Source organism: Chiloscyllium plagiosum, chromosome 43, assembly GCF_004010195.1.
Source record: "Chiloscyllium plagiosum isolate BGI_BamShark_2017 chromosome 43, ASM401019v2, whole genome shotgun sequence".
NCBI classification, from domain to species: domain Eukaryota; kingdom Metazoa; phylum Chordata; class Chondrichthyes; order Orectolobiformes; family Hemiscylliidae; genus Chiloscyllium; species Chiloscyllium plagiosum.
This window is the reverse complement of record NC_057752.1, coordinates 5,612,772-5,632,262: the sequence shown is the minus strand read 5'-3', so window position 1 is coordinate 5,632,262 and position 19,491 is coordinate 5,612,772. Positions and strand designations below refer to the sequence as shown.

The 19,491-nt window shown below is 41.3% G+C and overlaps 1 long non-coding RNA gene across 1 annotated transcript in view; it reads left to right on the top strand.

The window, feature by feature from the left end:
- LOC122543423 overlaps positions 1–5,694 on the top strand; it is a 19,395-nt gene extending 13,701 nt beyond the window's left edge. The window contains exon 3 of the long non-coding RNA XR_006310018.1: positions 5,251–5,694. This is a non-coding gene — a long non-coding RNA (uncharacterized LOC122543423). The remainder of the gene's footprint in view (positions 1–5,250) is intronic.
- Positions 5,695–19,491: the final 13,797 nt, after the last annotated feature.

Below are 19,491 nucleotides of genomic sequence, written 5' to 3'. Positions count from 1 at the left end.
CCCCACTCCGGCCTATCGCCCTCACCTTGACCTCCTTCCACCTATTGCATTTCCAACGCCCCTCCCCCAAGTCCCTCCTCCCTACCTTTTATCTTAGCCTGCTGGACACACTTTCCTCATTCCTGAAGAAGGGCTCATGCCAGAAACGTCGATTCTCCTGCTCCTTGGATGCTGCCTGACCTGCTGCGCTTTTCCAGCAACACATTTTCAGTTCTGATCTCCAGCATCTGCAGTCCTCACTTTCTCTTCATTTAAAACAAGTTCATTTGAGTCTGGAAGAAAGGTATCCACAAGGAAAGGAATCCTTTTGGAATTAACCTTACTGTAACCAAGTTGGGAGAGGTGAGTGACTGAAGAAGGGGTGCCTCACCCAGGAGTTTTACAGTTTGGGGTATGCTGTCCAAAAGTGTAACAAATTGGGGAACCTCGTCCAGGGTCTGGTGGTAATGCAGCAAATCAGCTAAGTTATTTACACATTGTGATCTCCAATTCCAAGATGGTATGGTGCTGACTGTATTAACTGAAAACACGGTCTCCTTGAACGTGGATACTAATAAGATGCTTTGTCTGAAAAATTGAATAACTCACTGGTGGCATGGGGGGAGGAAACGAGCTTGGAGCTAGGGTGAAAGCCACAACATTTGAGCTTTAGGAGATATGCAATACTCACTGGTAAAAGTTGAAATTTGGTCCCTTTTCCAACAATGACATTCTTCTCCTTTTTAAACACACAAAAAGAAAGTCTATCTCCCATTCAGTTAATTACCGTCCTTGGTTTTTCTCTTCCAAATGCAGTTCCGGATGCTGAGGTCAGGTGGCCTTTGACCTTTACAACCTTATCCAGTGGACATTCATCATTGGGCATTAACTGAGAGCCAAGCCCAATCCTATCCTCAGTTAAAACACTGCACTTCTGCCTTTCTCACATTGCAAACAGGAACATAAAGCTGGAGCCAAATCTTCCCTATTCAACTTTCCAGCTTTCCCCTCTCTAACCAGGACACCTGAGGTATAACAACAAGCACCACATCAGCTGAAATCAAGACAGGTAAAAGACTGGGTTTGGGACCTTTTCACCTGTGAGACTTAGGAGCATATCATCCTGAGTATGTTCACCCTTTGAGACAACGCTTCCATTCATGTTCAAATATATCCTGCAACATATTCAAATAACACCTCCTTTAAAAGTCCTAAACTAAGACTTAATTGACAGTGCACTTTCATAATTGAATTCCGACTGTTAAGTCAATTGAAGATGTCACACATGGGCTAAAATACACAGGCAAATGACAAAAATTGACTGGAGTTTCAATTAAAATTTCCTAAAAACAATAAAGGGTGACTCACCTTTGAGAGAGTTGCCCTTTGAGGAGTGATAAAGTGAAATGAGCCTATATTCTCTGGATCTCATTAAAACTTAAAGTGAAGGAAGCTTCATGAGTTCAAGAATGAGACATTGTTTTCCACCTAGCTGGGGAATCTAGACCACGAGGGCACAGTGTCAGGATAACAAGGTGGTGATTCTGGACTGAGATGAGAAATTTCTTCACTTAGAGAGTTATGAAGTCATTCAAATTCTCAGTATTACAGGATTGTGGCTGTAGTCATATTCAATAAATGTTTTCTTTCTCAGGGAATCAAGGAATATTCAGACAGGCAATGAAAATGGAGTTGAAGAAGAAGATCAGCTATGATCTTATTGAATGGCGGAGCAGGCTTGAAGGGCTGAATGGCTTCCTCCTACTCCAGTTTTTATGTTATTGTACACTTATAACAGTTCCTTTATGAGATTAAGCAGTGGAAGAGGTTTAAGATGAACTTCAAGAGAACCATGCGCTCTGGTGAAGGGAGAAATTAAAATAAAACACAGATTTCCACAACAAATATTGGCCACTGTAAGCAACTGGAAAGCATCCAATTTGAAACTTGTTATTAATTTGTAGATGCAGGGATAAACATTAATTTTTGCTGGGAACGAATTGAGGAACATTGTGTATAAAATCGATTCTCTTCTGTCATCTGCAGCTTTCTTTTAATTTAACTACTTCTTGGATATAGCTGTACTGGAAAAGCATTCAAAAAGTCATTTGCTATTTGGAAAGTAAAACTATTTTGAACTCCTCTCAATTAATCTTTGTCGTTCTTCAATAATGTTATTGGAGCTTTGTTCATAAGAAAATAATCTTATCTAACCTATGTGGGGAAAGTTAAAAATCACATAACAGGTTATAATCCAACAGGTTTATTTGGAAGCACTAGCTTTCAGACCACTGCTCCTTCATCAGGAAGCTGTCCCAAAGGTGAAGGACTAGTGGCACTATTACTATCTTAATAATCCAGTAGGCCCTGGCAAGTGCTCTGGGGATGTGGGATTATGTCCCAACACTAGAATTAAAAACTAGCTTTAAAAAAACCATTGGAAAAACCCATTTGCTTCACTAATATCCCTTAAGGGAAGGAATTCTGCCATCTTTACAGGATTGGTTGCATGTGCCTTCAGAGCAACACCACAGGGTTGTCTTAAAGTTCCAGTTGAAATCATAAGCCTCTCCTCTGACCTCATGACATGTTTTGGAGCAATTTACCTCAAACTGTCTTCAGATCAGTTTTGGAGCAATTTGCTTCTAACTGACCTGAATAATATCTGTTTCAGAACAATTTGCCTCTAACTGACCTCAGAATGTATTTCAGAGCCATTTGTCTCTGACTGACCTCAGGATGTGTTTTGGAGCAATTTGTCTTTAGCTGACCTCAGATCTGTTTCAGAGCAATTTACCTCTAATTGACATCAGGCAGACACAGCAATTCAGCCCATAGCCTTCTGGGTGTCCACAGTTGTAGTTTAGCAGATTAACTTATCTTGCTGTATTAAACCTTACCTGAGAACAATAGATTGTCCCTCTTACCACAAATAAAGTCACGAGAGGTTTGCTTGAGTTAAAAAAAAGCTTGTCGTAACACTACAACTGGTGGAATGGAATAGGATTTAAACCCACAACCTTCTAATGGCAGCAATCACTTAGCCATGGTGCCATTCCTTTATTGCTGACTTCTGGAAGCATTTGTTCAAACAGGTCACTGAATGTTTCATTTGTAACAGAAAAATTGTAGAATGATCCAGCATAGACAAAGACCATTCAGTCCATCCATTCCTGTCAGACCAAAGAAGATAGTAAGTCCAAGAGGGGAAGAATTCTAATTTCTCAGCTCATGCTTTCTTAGAGCTATTTCCTCATTTTTCTGGCATGTTCCAGGTGCAGGACTCAGGCAGCAACTGCAAAGGCGCACTGGGGAAAGGACACTGACTAAGGCCTTTTAGCCAAAGTGCACCATGGGGCTAGTAACTGGGTGAAACCCTTGGAATTGTGTAGTTGATATATAAAAACTCATCAATACGAATTGTCATTGTATTAACATACAGTATTGGAAGAAACTGATGTTATTTGCATCTTATGTCCAAGTCAGCTTTGAGCGAAGTATATTTTTGGGAAAAAAAAAATTCATAATTTTTCTACTAAGTGGGCAGGGGTGGGGAGGTGCTTAAATTTCAGGGAGTTTCAGCCACAGGAATTTATATTCTGGTAAACATTCAACCCACAGAATTCAGTGTAAGAGATCAGCCTACCCTTGTGGTTATATGTCTTTTTTTTATATTGATTCACAGGATGAGGGTTCTCTGGCTGGGCCAGCATTTAATGCCTGCCCTTAATTGCCCAGAGGGCAGTTAAGGGTAAACCACATTGCTGTGGGTCCGGAGTCACATGTAGTCCAGACCAGATAAGGATGCAGTTTCCTTGCATAAAGGACATTAGTGAACCAGATGGATTTTTCCAACAATTAGCAACGGATTGACAGTTATCATTAGAATTTGAATTCCAGATTTGTATTGAATTTAAATTCCACCCATCTGCCGTGGCAGGATTCGAACCTGGATCCCCAGAACATTACCTGGGTCTCTGGATTAACATTCCTGAAGAAGGGCTTATGCCCAAAACGTCGATTCTCCTGTTCCTTTGATGCTGCCTGACCTGCTGCGCTTTTCCAGCAACACATTTTTAATCTCTGGATTAACAGTCCAGCAATAATACCATTAGGCCATCACCATAATAGCTCTTTGTGTTAGTTGACCTATAGCTGCCTTACATGTGCAATATTTCCTAGATTAGCTAGAATGCACTTAAGGCTGCACCAAGCTGTTACTCAGCCAGGGCAATTGTAGACTGTCAGTTGACCTCAGAGGTTCAGAGGTATAGAAGGATGGGAAGAACAAAAGCGACGTAGCTTTTTATGGCTTATCTGGTCAGCCCCTCCCCCACCCTGGTGGGAAGTACAACTCTGTGTCTATCGAGTGTAAATGCAATCAGACTAAGCTGGGGAAAAGTATTGCGATTATAATTGCCCAAAGTACACTACAGCCAGTGAAGTACTTTTAAATTTACTATTATAGTGTAGAAACCACAGCAGCAATCTATGCACAGGAAGCTCCCACAAATAGCTATGCTGTTAGCACTGCTGCCAAGGACCAGGTTCGATTCCACACTCAGGCGACTATCTGTATGGAGTTAGCACATTCTCCCCGTGTCTGCGTGGGTTTCCTTCGGATGCTCTGGTTTCCTTCCATAGTCTAAAGATGTGCACGTTAGGTGGATTGACCATGTTAAATATCCATAGTGTTCAGGGATGTGTCGGTTGGGTGTGTTGGCCATGGGAGTTGCAGGGATAAGGTAGGAGGATGGGTCTGGGTGGGATGCTGTTCGGAGGGTCGATGTGGACTCATTCAGCTGAATGGCCTGTTTCCACACTGTAGGAATTCAATCGATAAGGTGAATAGGTCAGCCACAGTCATATTGAATAATGTATAAGCAAGGGACTCAATAGCCTACTCATTTTCCTCGCACTTCTTTTAAAACATTATGACGAATGGAATGTTCTATGAAAGATGCAGTGGTTCCTGAAGTATTAACTTGTTTGCATTCTAATTCTGCTTTTCAAAATACCTGCCCTCTCTCTCAATGGAGAGGTCAAACTGGTGAACTGTACCCAAGAATTGACCATGTATTGGACAAGTTAGCTGTGGTGGTAGGGATGGTGTACAGTAGTTGGTCTCATCGCTCGCCTATGGGCTGCATCCCAGCAGATGGCAGCACTTCCAGCAGAAGAGGCAAAACCCATTTTGAAAGAGGAATGAGTGGCTGGCCCAGGTCGTTTGCTTGCTTCTTCTGAATAATTCACTCTACGCCCCTTTTGCAGACGGAAACTATTCCGGTTCCAGAAGATGAAGGTTTGGCAGCTCGACCAAGCATAGAGCAATGAGCAAATATTCCGCAGCATCTGTCACTTAACCACCGAGGGGAAAAGGGTGCATTGGAAAACTGTTACTCTATTTTGACCGGGCTGAGGAGAGAGAGAGCCAAGAGGAGAAGGAGAGCCAAGATGACGGAGTATAAAAAGCTGTAATTTGGACCACATATTTATCAAGTATGAAAATGAATTACCTTTAAAGTACAAATTAACAATTGCTACATCTCAGTTCAACAAGTCTACAGGGCTCTGTCTGGCAGACTATTTGGACATCACTTAAGGTCAGAAGATGCTTGTGGTTACTGTGGCCTGAATAGTTCTGATCTCAGCTTTAAAATCCTTATTATTGTGCAAGAAGTGTTTGTTAAAAGCTCTACACAACACAAGAAAAATACAGATGTCAGTGGGTTCATTAACACGGCGTCGATTCCTTTCTTGCATCCTTTCCCTGAGCATTGCTCTTTAAACATGGCACCCGACAATTTTCAGAGTCATTTGCTTCTAACGTGTGCACCATGGGTCTAAAAACTCTACCCAAGAGCACTGCTGGCTACAATTTACTTTCATTAGATCAGTCAAGTGGAGTGACCCTAACAGCAGGAGTGTTGAAAAGAATCCCATGAATAGGAGCTAGCTGTGGCAGCTCATTAATAGTGAAGCTAAAGTTACTAAGTAACCCACCTATGTAAGGCAATGACCACCCCAATGTACTCCATTGCCCTATACTAAATGTATTTGTGTGCTTTCTAAAAATACTGCAGAGGAAATACTGAGAGAACTGTTCCTTAATAGCTTCTAAATCAAGCTCATCAAACTATTCAAAAGCCTGAATGCTGTGAATACTCAGCTTAAGTCAGAGAATAATGCAAAACAAAAACAAAAACAAATAACTGCAGATGCAGGAAATCTGAAATGTAAACAGAAATAGCTGGAAAAATTTAGAGAAGCTCTTCTATTCTGAAGAAAGGTCACTGGACCTGAAACTTTGACTCTGCTTTCTCTTCACAGATGCTGCCAGACCTGCTGAGTTTCTCCAGCTTTTTTTCTGTTTTTTTTGTAATAATTTAATGTAATGTTATCATCTAACATCCTTTAACTAAATGGGCAGCCAAGGAACAGGAGGCAGTCATTTAACCCATGCCTGTTTCACTGTTCAGGGAGATTGTGGCCCATCTGCAACCTGACTCCACAAACTCATCTCCATCCCATGTCTGTTCATACATTTAGTCAGCAAAAATCTCAGGTTTAAAACCGACAATTGATCCAGCATCAATCACTATTTGTGTAAGAGTTCCAAACTGCAACCACTTTTGATTGGAGTGTGGAAATGTTTCCTAATTCCACTTCTGATAGGTCTGGCTCTAAGTTTTAAAGACTCTGACCCCTCGTCCCAGATTTCCGAACCAGCAGGAACAGTTGGTTTGCATTTACAAAGAACCAAGGCTCCGATAATTAGTCTGGACATGAGACTGAGATGTGAAGCAGACAGACAAACGTTGTTCTGAATATTGCATCCTGCTTGACAAAGCAGGTATGGCCATAGTCCCACACTGCATCAAAGTCCTGCCATTGGATGATCCCAAACTCCTAGAATGTGCTCCTATTGATTGAAGCTTCTGGCACGGTGGCACAGTGGTTAGCACTGCTGCCTCACAGCGCCTGAGACCCGGGTTCAATTCCCGCCTCAGGCGACTGACTGTGTGGAGTTTGCACATTCTCCCCGTGTCTGCGTGGGTTTCCTCCCACAGTCCAAAGATGCGCAGGTCAGGTGGATTGGCCATGCTAAATTGTCTGTAGTGTTAGGTAAGGGGTAAATGTAGGGGTATGGGTGGGTTGCGCTTCGGCGGGTCGGTGTGGACTTGTTGGGCCGAAGGGCCTGTTTCCACACTGTAATGTAATCTAATCTAATCTAATCCAGCACAATTCTGGAATCTGACCTTTCAGGTGTAAACACATGCAGGAAGGACAGCTTCTTGCATGAGTTTCAGGAGGACTTACCTAAGGAATCACCTATTTCTATCTGGAGGCACTAAATGACACAGTAGCTCAGTGGTCAGCACTGCCTCACAATGCCAGGGACTCAGGTTTGATTCCACCCTCGGGTGACTGTGATAGGAGTTTTCACATTCTCCCTGTGTCTTCATGGGTTTCCTCCCACAGTCCAAAGATGCGCAGTTTAGGTGGATTGGCCATGTTAAATTGCCGATAATGTCCAGGGATGTGTAGGCTAGGTGGATTAGCCATAGGAAATGCAGAATTACAGGAATAGAGTAGGAGTGTGGTTCTGGGTGGGATGCTCTTCGGAGGATTGGTGTGGAATCGGCGAGTCGAGAGTGTGGTGCTGGAAAAGCACAGCAGGTTAGGCAGCATCCGAGGAGCAGGAGAGTCGACGTTTCGGACATAAGCCCTTCAGGACTCACTTTCTGCTAGTGGACTCGATGAGCCAAATGGAGAAAGTGAGGGCTGCAGATGCTGGAGATCAGAGCTGAAAATGTGTTGCTGGAAAAGCGCAGCAGGTCAGGCAGCATTCAAGGAACAGGAGAATCGACGTTTTGGACATAAGCCCTTCTTCAGGAAGAAGCCCTTCTTCCTGAAGAAGGGCTTATGCCCGAAACGTCGATTCTCCTGTTCCTTGGATGCTGCCTGACCTCGATGAGCCAAATGACCTGCTACCACATGTAGGGATTTCGTGTGTTGTGCCACACCTCTGAAGGAGGTAGAACTTGAACCTGGACCTTCTAGCTCAGAGGTAGGGACACTACCACGGTGCCATAAAGTCTCTCCTGAGGAATCAGATCCCAGGAAGGGATCATGAGAACAGATGGAAGCCAATCATCCTCAAGGGCCTGTTCTCATTCATTTAATTCAAGACCTGTAGCCTAATTCAAAAGTCTACTTCTCAACAGAAGAAAGTGAGGACTGCAGATGCTGGAGATCAGAGCTTAAAAATGTGTTGCTGGAAAAGCGCAGCAGGTCAGGCAGCATCAAAGGAGGAGAATCAACGTTTCGGGCATAAGCCCTTCTTCAGGAATGAGGAGGGTGTGCCAAGCAGGCTAAGATAAAAGGTAGGGAGGAGGGACTTGGGGGAGGGGCGTTGGTTGGAGGGTTCCTAGGCGGAAGATGAGGCGCTCTTCCTCCAGGCGTCGTGTTGCCATGGTCTGGCGATGGAGGAGGCCAAGGACCTGCATGTCCTTGGCGGAGTGGGAGGGGGAGTTAAAGTGTTCAGCCACGGGGTGTTTGGGTTGGTTGGTGCGGGTGTCCCAGAGGTGTTCTCTGAAACGTTCCGCAAAAAAAATTACTTTTTAGTAATTTTATTATTTACAAAATTAATTCTTCTGCTTTACTCAATTAGCAATAACAACACACCCACAAATCTAGCAATGACTAGTTCTCATTCTACCACGACATGGCAATAGAAATCAATTCTTTGCTGCTTGTGGCTGAACAGTGCAACACCGCCATCTGTTGGAACTCTTACAACATTAAACCCTTTCCGACAACTTATTCGGGAGCCTAGGTGCTTTCAATCACCTCTTCCTCCCAACCAGAAAAATGCCTCCAGGATGGCAACTACCTCAAATGCTGTCTTTTTAAAAAATCCCTACAGTATGGAAACAGGCCCTTCGGCCCAACAAGTCCACACCAACCCTCCGAAGAGTAACCCACCCAGACCCATTCCCCTACATTTTGCCCCTGACTAATGCACCTAACGCTATGGGCAATTTAGCATGGCCAATTCACCTCACCTACACGTCTTTGGACTGTGAGAGGAAATCAGAGCACCCAGAGGAAACCCACGCAGACACAGGGAGAACGTGCAAACACCACACAGACAGTCATCTGAGGGTGGAATCAAACCCAGGTCCCTGGCACTATGAGGCAGCAGTGCTAACCACTAAGTTACTGTGCCACCCCTTCTGTCTGCAAGATTGGAACTGTTCTCCTCGGAGTGGAAAAAGAAATGTCAGAAATGTTCAAAATCATGAAAGGTTTGTCGCCACCTGATGAAGGAGCAGCGGTCCGAACACTAGTGCTTCCAAATAAACCTGTTGGACTATAACCTGGTGTTGTGTGATTTTTAACTATGAAAGGTTTGGATAGTGTAAATGAGGAGAAACTGTTTCCAGTCCCAGAAGGATCAATAGCCAGAGAACACAGATTGAAGTCAGTTGGCAAAAGTTGCAGAGGGGAACACAGTATTTAAACACAGTATTTTGTGATCTGGAATGCACTGGCTGAAAGGAAAACAAATTCAATGGGAGACTTAAAAGGAACGAAATACACACAGGTACTTGAAGACTTATGATGAAAGAACAGAATAGGACTAATTGTATAGCTCCACCAAAGAGCCTGCACAGCAAGCTGAATTGCTTTTTGTGCTTTATTACACTATGATACTGTGAATGCTGTTCAATAAAATCAAATTCATTGAATTTAAATTTTAGCACTAATTATGTCAGCAACGACTTGTTACAGCTAATTCTAACTAGAAGGCCCAGACCTGTCTCCATCATTCTTTTGAGTAAAATTATTTTTAAGAAGCTACATTCTGTTGAATTGGATGTCCCATTCCCCCTTCTTGTCGAGTTATCCTGACTCTTTCAACAACACTTGCATACAGATGGCCCCTTTCATTACCTCAGGATATTCCAAAGTGCTTCAACTGCTTATAAATTGCCAGTTCTAGGTTAGAATATGAAATGATTGCTTTCCAATGTTTTCTAATCTTTCAGCCCCAGGAATTCTATTACCATCCGATTGGTGATATCAACAAATGGACACTACGAGATATTTTGGGGAGAAAATGTATTGTTATATGAAATTATCTTTACATGTATGAGTAGTTCACAAACCTTTCCCCGTGACTCTGATTTGATGCTTAAAATATGTCATGACCTTTGATGTGAAAACCGTGAGGGCAGAGGTGTGTGAGAACTGAGGTCTATCTGTGAGAATGGGAATGTAGTTGCTCAGTGGTTAGCACTGCTGCCTCACAGCACCAGGGACCCAGGTTCGATTCCAGCCTCGGGTGACTGTCTGTTTAGAGTTTGCACATTCCACATGTCTGCGTGGGTTTCCTCTGGGTGCTCCAATTTCCTCCCACTATCCAAAGATGTGCAGGTCAGATGAATTGTCCATGCTAAATTGCCCATGGTGTATTAGTGCATTAGAAGGGCCTGTTTCCATTATGTAGGGAGTCTAATCTAATCAAACTCACTCAAAGCTCCAGGGTGCTGCCTTGGAGTCTGAAACCCCAAAACATCAGCTCACAACGTCTCATGGAGCTGCCCCCACTCTCACCCCCCACTTTGGGAGTAGTTCAGTGGAGTACAAAGTTTGTAGGATGGAGTGTCAACTACACACAACCAAGTCAAAGAAACGAATGGTCACTGAGAGGGTGCTAGAAAGCAGTGGGATCCTCATATTCCCTTCATGTTCATGTGTACAGTTCCCAACAATAGTCAATGGATAGTTACCCGGATCTAGAATGATTTGTCACCTGTCTAGTTCAAACAGAGTACATCAATTGTACAGTCTTTACTGCAACCCTGATTCAGGGTGTGATGATGGTACTCCTTTAATAAGGTTACGTTGTCCTTGTTTTTTTTTTATTCAAGAGGTCATAAAAGACACAGACTCTGAAAAGTCTAAGTTTGAAGGGTTTTAAGGGCCAATTTGATTCCATGCTACACCTGCTTAAAACATCGAGCAAAGTTAGAGTCTGCGCTACTTTCTTGAAATGTTTCGAGGGGGTCTGGCCTGGTCCATAACAGATTGAGGGCTCCTTTGCAGGATTTGTTCTGTAGTTCCAAATTGGGATTCGGGTTGTTGGACTCGAAGGCAGCAAGCGGTTTGTTCCGGATGTTGAATTCAGTTGGTGCTTGGGATAACAGTGGCTCTTTCAGTCACCAAGTGTTTTCTGGGATGGAAGAAGTGACGTTGGGGGTTTTACAAAAAGTGATTAAGGCCAAGCTGCTGGAATTAGCAGACAAGCTGGAGCTGCCTCCTTCTGTGAGGAAAGGAGAGATCATTACCACAATAGCTCAGCATTTAAATTTGCTGGAAACACCATTAGAGATGGCTAAAATTCAATTGAAAATGAAGCAGCTTGGGTAACAGCCAAAAGACAAGGAAAGGGCAACACAAGTGAAACAGTTTGAATTACGATTAAAAGCAGAGGACGGAGAAAAAGAATGAATTGTTTAGCAGAACAAAGAGAGAAGAGAGAGAAAAGGAGAGAGAGGAAAGGAAGAAAGAGAGGGAGTTTGTACTTCTGAAATTGGCACTTCGACAGGAGTTCAAAAAATCACTTTCTGAAGTAGTGAGAACTCATGTGGAAGAGCAGAGAGTTAAAATGACAAGACTGGCAACTGAAATGGCTGATGATTATGAGTTGGTCCATAAATCAAAGTTTGGCTTCCAAAATCAATTTCAGTCCGTGAGGGATAGAAATTAGGGAAAAGAGAAATCCTCACGTGGAAAGGGAAAGGTAGATCTTGATGAAGATTATAAGGATAACTTACCACAGGGTAAAAAGGAAACCCTTGAAGGGGAAAGAAAAGTTAAAAAGCTCCGGTGTTTTCACAGCAATGAAGTCGGCCACATGAAATCACAGTGTTGGTGGATCAGGAAAAACCCAAGAAGCCAGATGTAGGAAACAGGATAAGCCAGTGAACTTTGTTGGAGTGGTAACAGAAAGCACAGTGTAGGCTAGAAAGCTGAATCAGAACGTACGACCTGGTTGGGGGGTTGGTTAAGGAGGAAGTGCTGGATCTTCTTAAACCATATACTATACCTGCAAAGGTACAGTTTGCTCGCATAGGCCAGGAACAACAGGTAAAGAGGTTACAATATTACAGGATCCTCTCAATCTGTGATGTTGAAAGATGAGGAGATATGTCCCTCTGAAGGACTATTTCCAGAAAGAGTGCTAGTAATGGGAATTCATGGTGAGACAAGAAGCGCTCAGTTATGTAAAGTGAGGTTAGAGTGTCCAGTGAAGAGTGGAAAAGTCATGGTAGAAGTACTGGACAAACTCTCAACTCCAGGAATACAATTTGTCCTTGTTAATGATATAGCTGGTTCACAGGTAGGAGTGCTGCCTATTGTGTTGAAAACTCAGGCAAATTAACTATTACAGGAAGTATATCCTGGGATTTTTCCTGACTGTGTGGTAACAAGGTCACAAATTCACCAGTTGAAACAGGAGAAATCAAAGAGTACAGATAAGAAAGTTGCAGTGACATTATCAGAGACCCTGTCTGATCAGGTGGTTGAGACAACCAGGAGCAGATAGATGATAAAGCAGACATCTTTAACTCTGATAAATTAACTGAGTTACAGCAGAAAGATGAAAATTTAAAGCAATTGTAGCAAAAGGCATACACAGAAAAAGAATCCAAATGTATCCCTGAATGTTATTATCTTAAAAATAATGTCTTAATGAGAAAATGGAGATCATCCCATATTCAGACAGATGAGAAGTTCATCAAGTCATATTGTTAGTGGGTTATAGAACGAAGATGTTGCAGGTGGCGCATGAACTACTACTAGGAGATCATTTAAGAGTGAGAAAAACTCAAGTTAAAATACAAAAACATTTTTACTTGCCTGGACTGCATAAGGATGTAATTGAATTTTACCAGACATGTCATACATTTCAGGTAATTGGAAACACACAGGCAGTAATAAAACCCGCACATTTAATACCTATTCCTGCATTTTAGGAACCTTTTGCAAGCGTCTTAATTGATTGCGTAGGACCCCTCTTAAAACAAAAAGTGGGAATCAGTATTTGTTAACAGTAATGGATGTATTGACTAGATTTCCAGAGGCCGTACCATTACACAATATCACAGCTAAAAGGATTGTAGAGGAATTACTCACATTTTTCACTAGATACGGATTACCCATAGAGATACAATCAGATCAAGGGTCAAATGTCACATTGAAATTGTTCAAGGAAGTTAAGGGTAGCTTAGAAATAAAACAATTCAAATCTACTGCGTACCATCTAGAGTCACAGGATTGCTAGGTAGGTGACATCAGACATTAAAGACCATATTGAGGGCTTATAGTTAAGACTATCCAGATGATTGGGATAAGAGAATTCTATTTGTGCTTTTTGCAATCAGAGATGTACCAAATGAATCGACCAAACTTAGCCCATTTGAATTAGTTTTTGGGCATGAAGTGAGAGGACTGCTAAACTTGATTAAGGAGAAATTGGTCAGTCAGAATTCAGAGACCACATATTTGGACTAGATATCAAATTTGAAGGAACGATTACATAGCATGAGGGAGTTGGCTAGACAGCATTTAAAAGTATCACCACATACAATGAAACAGGAAGCAGACAAGAAATCAAAAACTCGCAATTTTGCTATCAGGGATAAGGCGTTAGTGTTACTTCCAGTCATAGGTGAACATTTAAAAGCAAGGTTTAGTGGATTTATCAAGTTGAAAGGAAATTGAGTGAGGCGAACTATTTGATAAGGACTCCAGACAGAAAGAAGTCTCACAGAGTGCGTCATGTGAATATGCTCAAAAGGTATTTTGACAGGGAAGGAAAGCCAAAGGAGATTGTGTTGTTTGTTACAACACAGAGGAAAGAACTAAATTCAGAGGATTCTGAATTGGACATTCCTCAAATTAAATTGGACAATGAGGAAGTTGTTAAAAATTAGAATAAATTATTGAGTTACCTTCTGGAGGAAAGTCAAAATTACCTGACAGAGTAATTACTATCACAAGGGGACATATGTGGAAATAAGCTGTGAAGTACTAACCTAATTATGGACGGTGTAGAAATAGGAGATGCTGTTCCAATTAAGCAACATCCTTATAGGTATAACACTCTAAAGTTGGCACAGGTTCACAAGGAGATTGAACGTATGTTCCAAGACAACATAATCCAAGCGAGTTATGGTGACTGGAGCTTGCCCATAGTAATGGTGCCAAAACCAAATGGTACCCAATGGTTATGTGTGGACAATTGCAAAGTCAATGCAGTTACAAAGACTGATGTATATCTGATTCTGCCTTTGGAAGATTGTGTTGAGAAGGTGGGACAAGGAACTTATATTTCTAAGTTGGACTTGCTCGAAGGATACTGGCAGGTACCTTTGTCCGAAAGAGCAAAGGCAATGTTGGCTTTCGTAACACCTAATGGACTGTATCAGTTTAAAGTCATGCTATTTCGTATGAAAAATGCACCAGTGATATCACAGAGACCAACCAATAAGATAATTGCCAGATTATCCAATTGTGTCGTGTATGTAAATATAGACGACCTGGTGATTTTTGGTCACACGGGGAAAGAACATTTGTAACATTTATCAGACTTGTTCAATCAACTTTGGAAGGCAGGCTTGGTGATAAACCTGGCTAAAAGTGAATTTGCCAAAGCCCAAGTCCCTTTTGTGGGCCATGTTATTGGACATGGACAAATGGCCCCAGGGGATGTAAAAACAAAGGCAATTGGGGAGTTTCCTGTACCATCGACAAAAAGAGCAGTATTATGGTTCCTGGGACTGAGTGGATTTTATCAAAAATTCCTACCAAATTTTAGCAGTGTGGCTGCTCCACTCACTGAATTACTAAAGAAAGGCAAGAGGTTTCAGTGGACAGCGGACTGTCAGAATGTATTTGACAGACTGAAAGCTGTGTTCACCACTGCCCCAGTATTAGCCAAACCTAATTACACAAAGCCATTCAAGGTGGCTATCGATGCAAGTGATGTGGGGTGTCGGTGCTGTGCTCTTACAGGGAAATGACGAGAAGATTGAAAGACCTATTGGGTATTTCTCCAGGAAATGGAACATTCATCAGTGGAAATATTTGACAGTTGAGGAGACTTTGAGCTTGGTGTTGGCGTTACATTTCGATGTTTCTGTTACCTGTAACATATCTGAGACAATCATATACACTGAGCATAACCCATCGAGGTTTGTGGAGAAATTTAACGACAAGTATTCCACAGTCTTTAAATGGAGCTTGTTGTTACAGCCATTCAATTTGAAAATTGTGAACGTGGCAGGGTGTGAAAACGTGATTATCGATACATTGTCGAGATGTGAATGAGAAACGGAGGTGTTCAGTGGCAGGAGTAAAACAGACCGAAATAGAATGTAGTTTGCATGTTTATAGCTAATGTAATGTATATGTGTGTTGTAGGGTACTAACAATTTAAGATTAAGGGGTTTTAAAATGAAACCATCTTTGGATATTGATGGGTTTTTTTTAAAGGGGGGAGGTGTGATGTTGTTGCTCCTTTAACAAGATTATGTCGTCCTTGGTTTTTTTATTCAAGAGGTCATAAAAGACACAGTCTCCAAAAAGTCTAAGTTTGAAGGGTTTTAGGGCTAGTTTGATTGTAGTTAATAGATACTGCCTCAGGCAAAAGGCTTTTAAGTTTTAAAAAACACTTGTACAATGAAAGGGGAGTGGCCAGCTCTCCCACTCAGCTTTTCTCTGGTTTGGTTTGGTTTGGTCTGGTCTGGCTATTCACTGAAAGCAGTCAGGCAGATGTGAAGCTGCTGGACCCATGAAAAGCAGGTCCAGGCTGACCCTCTCTCTCTCTCTGACTTCTCTCCTGTAAGACCCTGTGTTTGATGTTACCTTTTGTGCCAAGGGATTTATAGGGATTGTTGCAAGTATTTGGAACAGCATCACTAAGTTGGGATAATCTGTTGGTTTTTCAGACAGGTTAAGTTATTCTGTATTCTGTTGTCTTTTGTTTGTGTTTCATTTGGTAATCTTATAAATAAATCCTGTTTTGTTTAAAGCTAAGTGGTTTGTCCAGCTGCATCCCTCCTGGAATATCCACATTATACTTGCTTAAAATAAGTAGCCAAGTTAGAATCTGAGCTACTTTCTTGAACTGTTTTGAGGGGGTCTGGCCTGGTCCCTAACAAGGGCAACTAATGTGATACGGATAGAGAATGAAACCCAGCATCTTCAGTTATTGTACCAAATGAAACATTTACCCATTGAGTCATGGGAAAAACACTAGTTGTCTCTTTAACCTTCCTCATCAGGTGTGAGTGAACCATTTTATCAACACAAACACTCAGCCCCATTTAAATCTATACAGCCCTTTAACTTGCTCTGCTTTACATATGCTGAAATATCACATCAGTGTGGTAATCCAGAAATTTAGTCTACATGAATTTGAAATGCTTCAGGAAAGATTGTGTTAATAATCAAGAAAATTTAAGACACAAGTCAATTTCAGACTTAGCTTTATAGCATGCAAAATCTCACATTACTACTATAGCCTCAAAAATAATTGATTGACAATAACAAAAATATGCAGTCTCTCTATCCTTATCAGTTTTAATTATTTCGAGGTTTCAGCTAGTATCTTCAAATGGAGCTCAAAGCTCAAGTGGTTTGAATTGCTTCATACAGATTCCTCACAGTAAATGCTTCACAAACTGTTAATTATCAGAATGGGTGTTACTATTACCAAGAATCTGGAGATATATTTGTCAGTGGTCCTTACTAATGACAGCTTAATAGATACATAAAATGATGCTCCTCGCTTAAATAAATCTCTGCATGTAAAATGGAGTACAGCTTTTTTTTTCACCTTTAATGCCCACTTGTTTAGTATGTGACTTTACATTCCAGTTAGTATTTTCTTGTCTGCCTCTTTGCCAACTGTACTTACCTGACAGTTCTGCTTAACTATGCTAAGTGCCAGACTTGCACTCCAAACCTGTACTCTAGAACAGGACTTGAGCAAGCATAAGCTAAAAGAGATGTAAGCATTTATAATATGTTACAAACTATAAAGATAACATTGGAAGTTTGAGATTGTTTAAAGCTTACATTGTCACATGTAAGTAATATCTTTTAACGTGTCTTTCTTTCTGAAATATTACTTGGAAAATTTTGAAGAGATCATGCCTAATTTTCAATGTTTTAAATGAAGCAAGTTCTGGTTACTTTCTCCTAAAACTGTTTTTCTGGTGCATTCTCAGTCTTAGCAACTTTCCAACGATGTATCAAAATTCAGAAAGAGAGAGGCTTAAAAATAGTGAATCTAAACTCTGAGTTTAGGTTGCTGGCAAAAACTGATTCAAGTGTTGTCTTCAGATGTGCATACCAAGAATCATAGCCGACTAGTTTCAATCTTCTTGGGTACCAGTGATGGGACTTAGAAAACATGATCATTTTACTCTGGAGGCTTCTCACATATTCTGTGCTGGAGTCATTGTTACCGAAAGTTTAAAAAGCAAAACTGCAATTGGATAAATTGGTTAATCATGCTTCTGCAAATGTTATATTAATATCTTTATTTTGTTACATCTCTTGTTTTTAGCAGTATGCACTCAGCACAGGAACCAAAACCAGTAGCTGCCTTTAGTGAACAGAAAGCACACATTGCACTTGGCCTATTAACTCTGAGCATGCAGGATCTCAAACGATCACCAGACTGCAGGAATGTAGCAGGCACTTCAGAATAATGTGCTTTATTGGGGAAAAATGTACCTTGATTTCAGTTGTCATAAAGTTTAAATCTTACAATTTCTCTTTTTAAAATGATTCGGAGATGCTGGAGATCACCTGATGAAGGAGCGTTGCTCCGAAAGCTAGTGTGCTTCCAATTAAACCTGTTGGACTATAGAGAAGAAGGACTTCCTGAAGAAGGGCTAATGCCCGAAACGTCGATTCTCCTGTTCCCTAGAATGCTGCCTGACCTGCTGCGCTTCTCCAGCAACACATTTCCATCTCCGATCTCCAGCATCTGCAGACCTCATTTTCTCTTCTGTTGGACTATAACCTGGTGTTGTGTGATTTTTTATCTTTTTTAAAAGTGTGCTATTGTTCACCAGAGCCCAGGAACTTTCGTCAACTGAATTACTTATTAACAACAAACTCTGTACAGGTGCTACACCAACCCCCGAGACATTATAAAAGGAAAGATGGTTTTGCCCCAGCTCATCTAAACTTATAGAAGTTGCAATTTGCCTCTGTTAAAATTACTGTTTCCATATACACCATGTAAACTTAATGTGTGTAATTCAGTACATAATGTACGCTTCATTATTGTGTATGGAAGTGAGAAAGACTGTGTCAGAGGGAAGGAGTGGGAGAGAGGGTGAGTGTGTGTGTGCATGTGAGTGTGCGTGGGAATGAGATTGTGTTCCCATATGTGAAAGAAAGAGCGAGAGAGATACTACACAATGCAACATTGTGTGTTTCTTACCATAATTACTGTGATTTAATTTACACTGACTTGAACTCATGCAATTCATACTGAAATATTCAATGCACATCTATTTTGTTACCGAAACTATATATTTCAATGACCATCATTGTACAGTGAATGAGAGCTTCTAAATGTGTATATATATCGTATGTGAAATTATGTAACAAATGAGACTCAAAATGATTAATGTGCATCAATACTTTGAATCATGTTTCCCAAAAATGCATTGTACAGAATTATTTACAATGGGAGTCACTGTATAGACTGACATACATTTAACTTCAGAGCAGCTTCATTCTGTGAATGTACATGTTCAGCCAGTGAAACAAAACTTACACTTGCAGTACTTTAACTCATCCTTTGTCTCAATAAACAAGTGGCCTGTTTTTTTCAGCTCTGGTACTGATACTGTACTTGAATTTCCAATTCTTCTGCATCTCTGAGTGAATGTAGCCACTGCTTTTTGCATCATTTTTACCTGTTCAACAATTAACCACAACATTAACAATTGCTATTAATGAGTTAGAAATGTGCACACTCCCCCTCACCCAAATCCCTGTTAGGCTGAGGACAGATAAGATTCTCAGCCTGTCAATCCTGCTGCTGCGAAATTGGTGCTGAGCTTGCCTTCTTGAATCACTGCAGTCCATGTGCTGCAAGCAGATCTATAATGCCATTGGGAACGATTTTGATCCAACAATGGTAAAGGAACAGTGATATATTTCTAAGTCGGGATGGTGAGTGGCTTGGAAGGGAACATACAGGTGGTGGTGTTCTCAAGTACCTGCTGCCCTTGTCCTCCTAGATGGAAGTGATCATGGGTTTGGAAGGTACTGTGTAAGGATCTTTGGTGAATTTTTGCAGTGCATCTTGTAGATGGTACATACTGCTGTTAGTGAGTGTTGATGGTGGAGGAACTTGATATTTATGGATGTGGTGCCAATCAAATGTGCTGCTTTGTCCTAGATGGT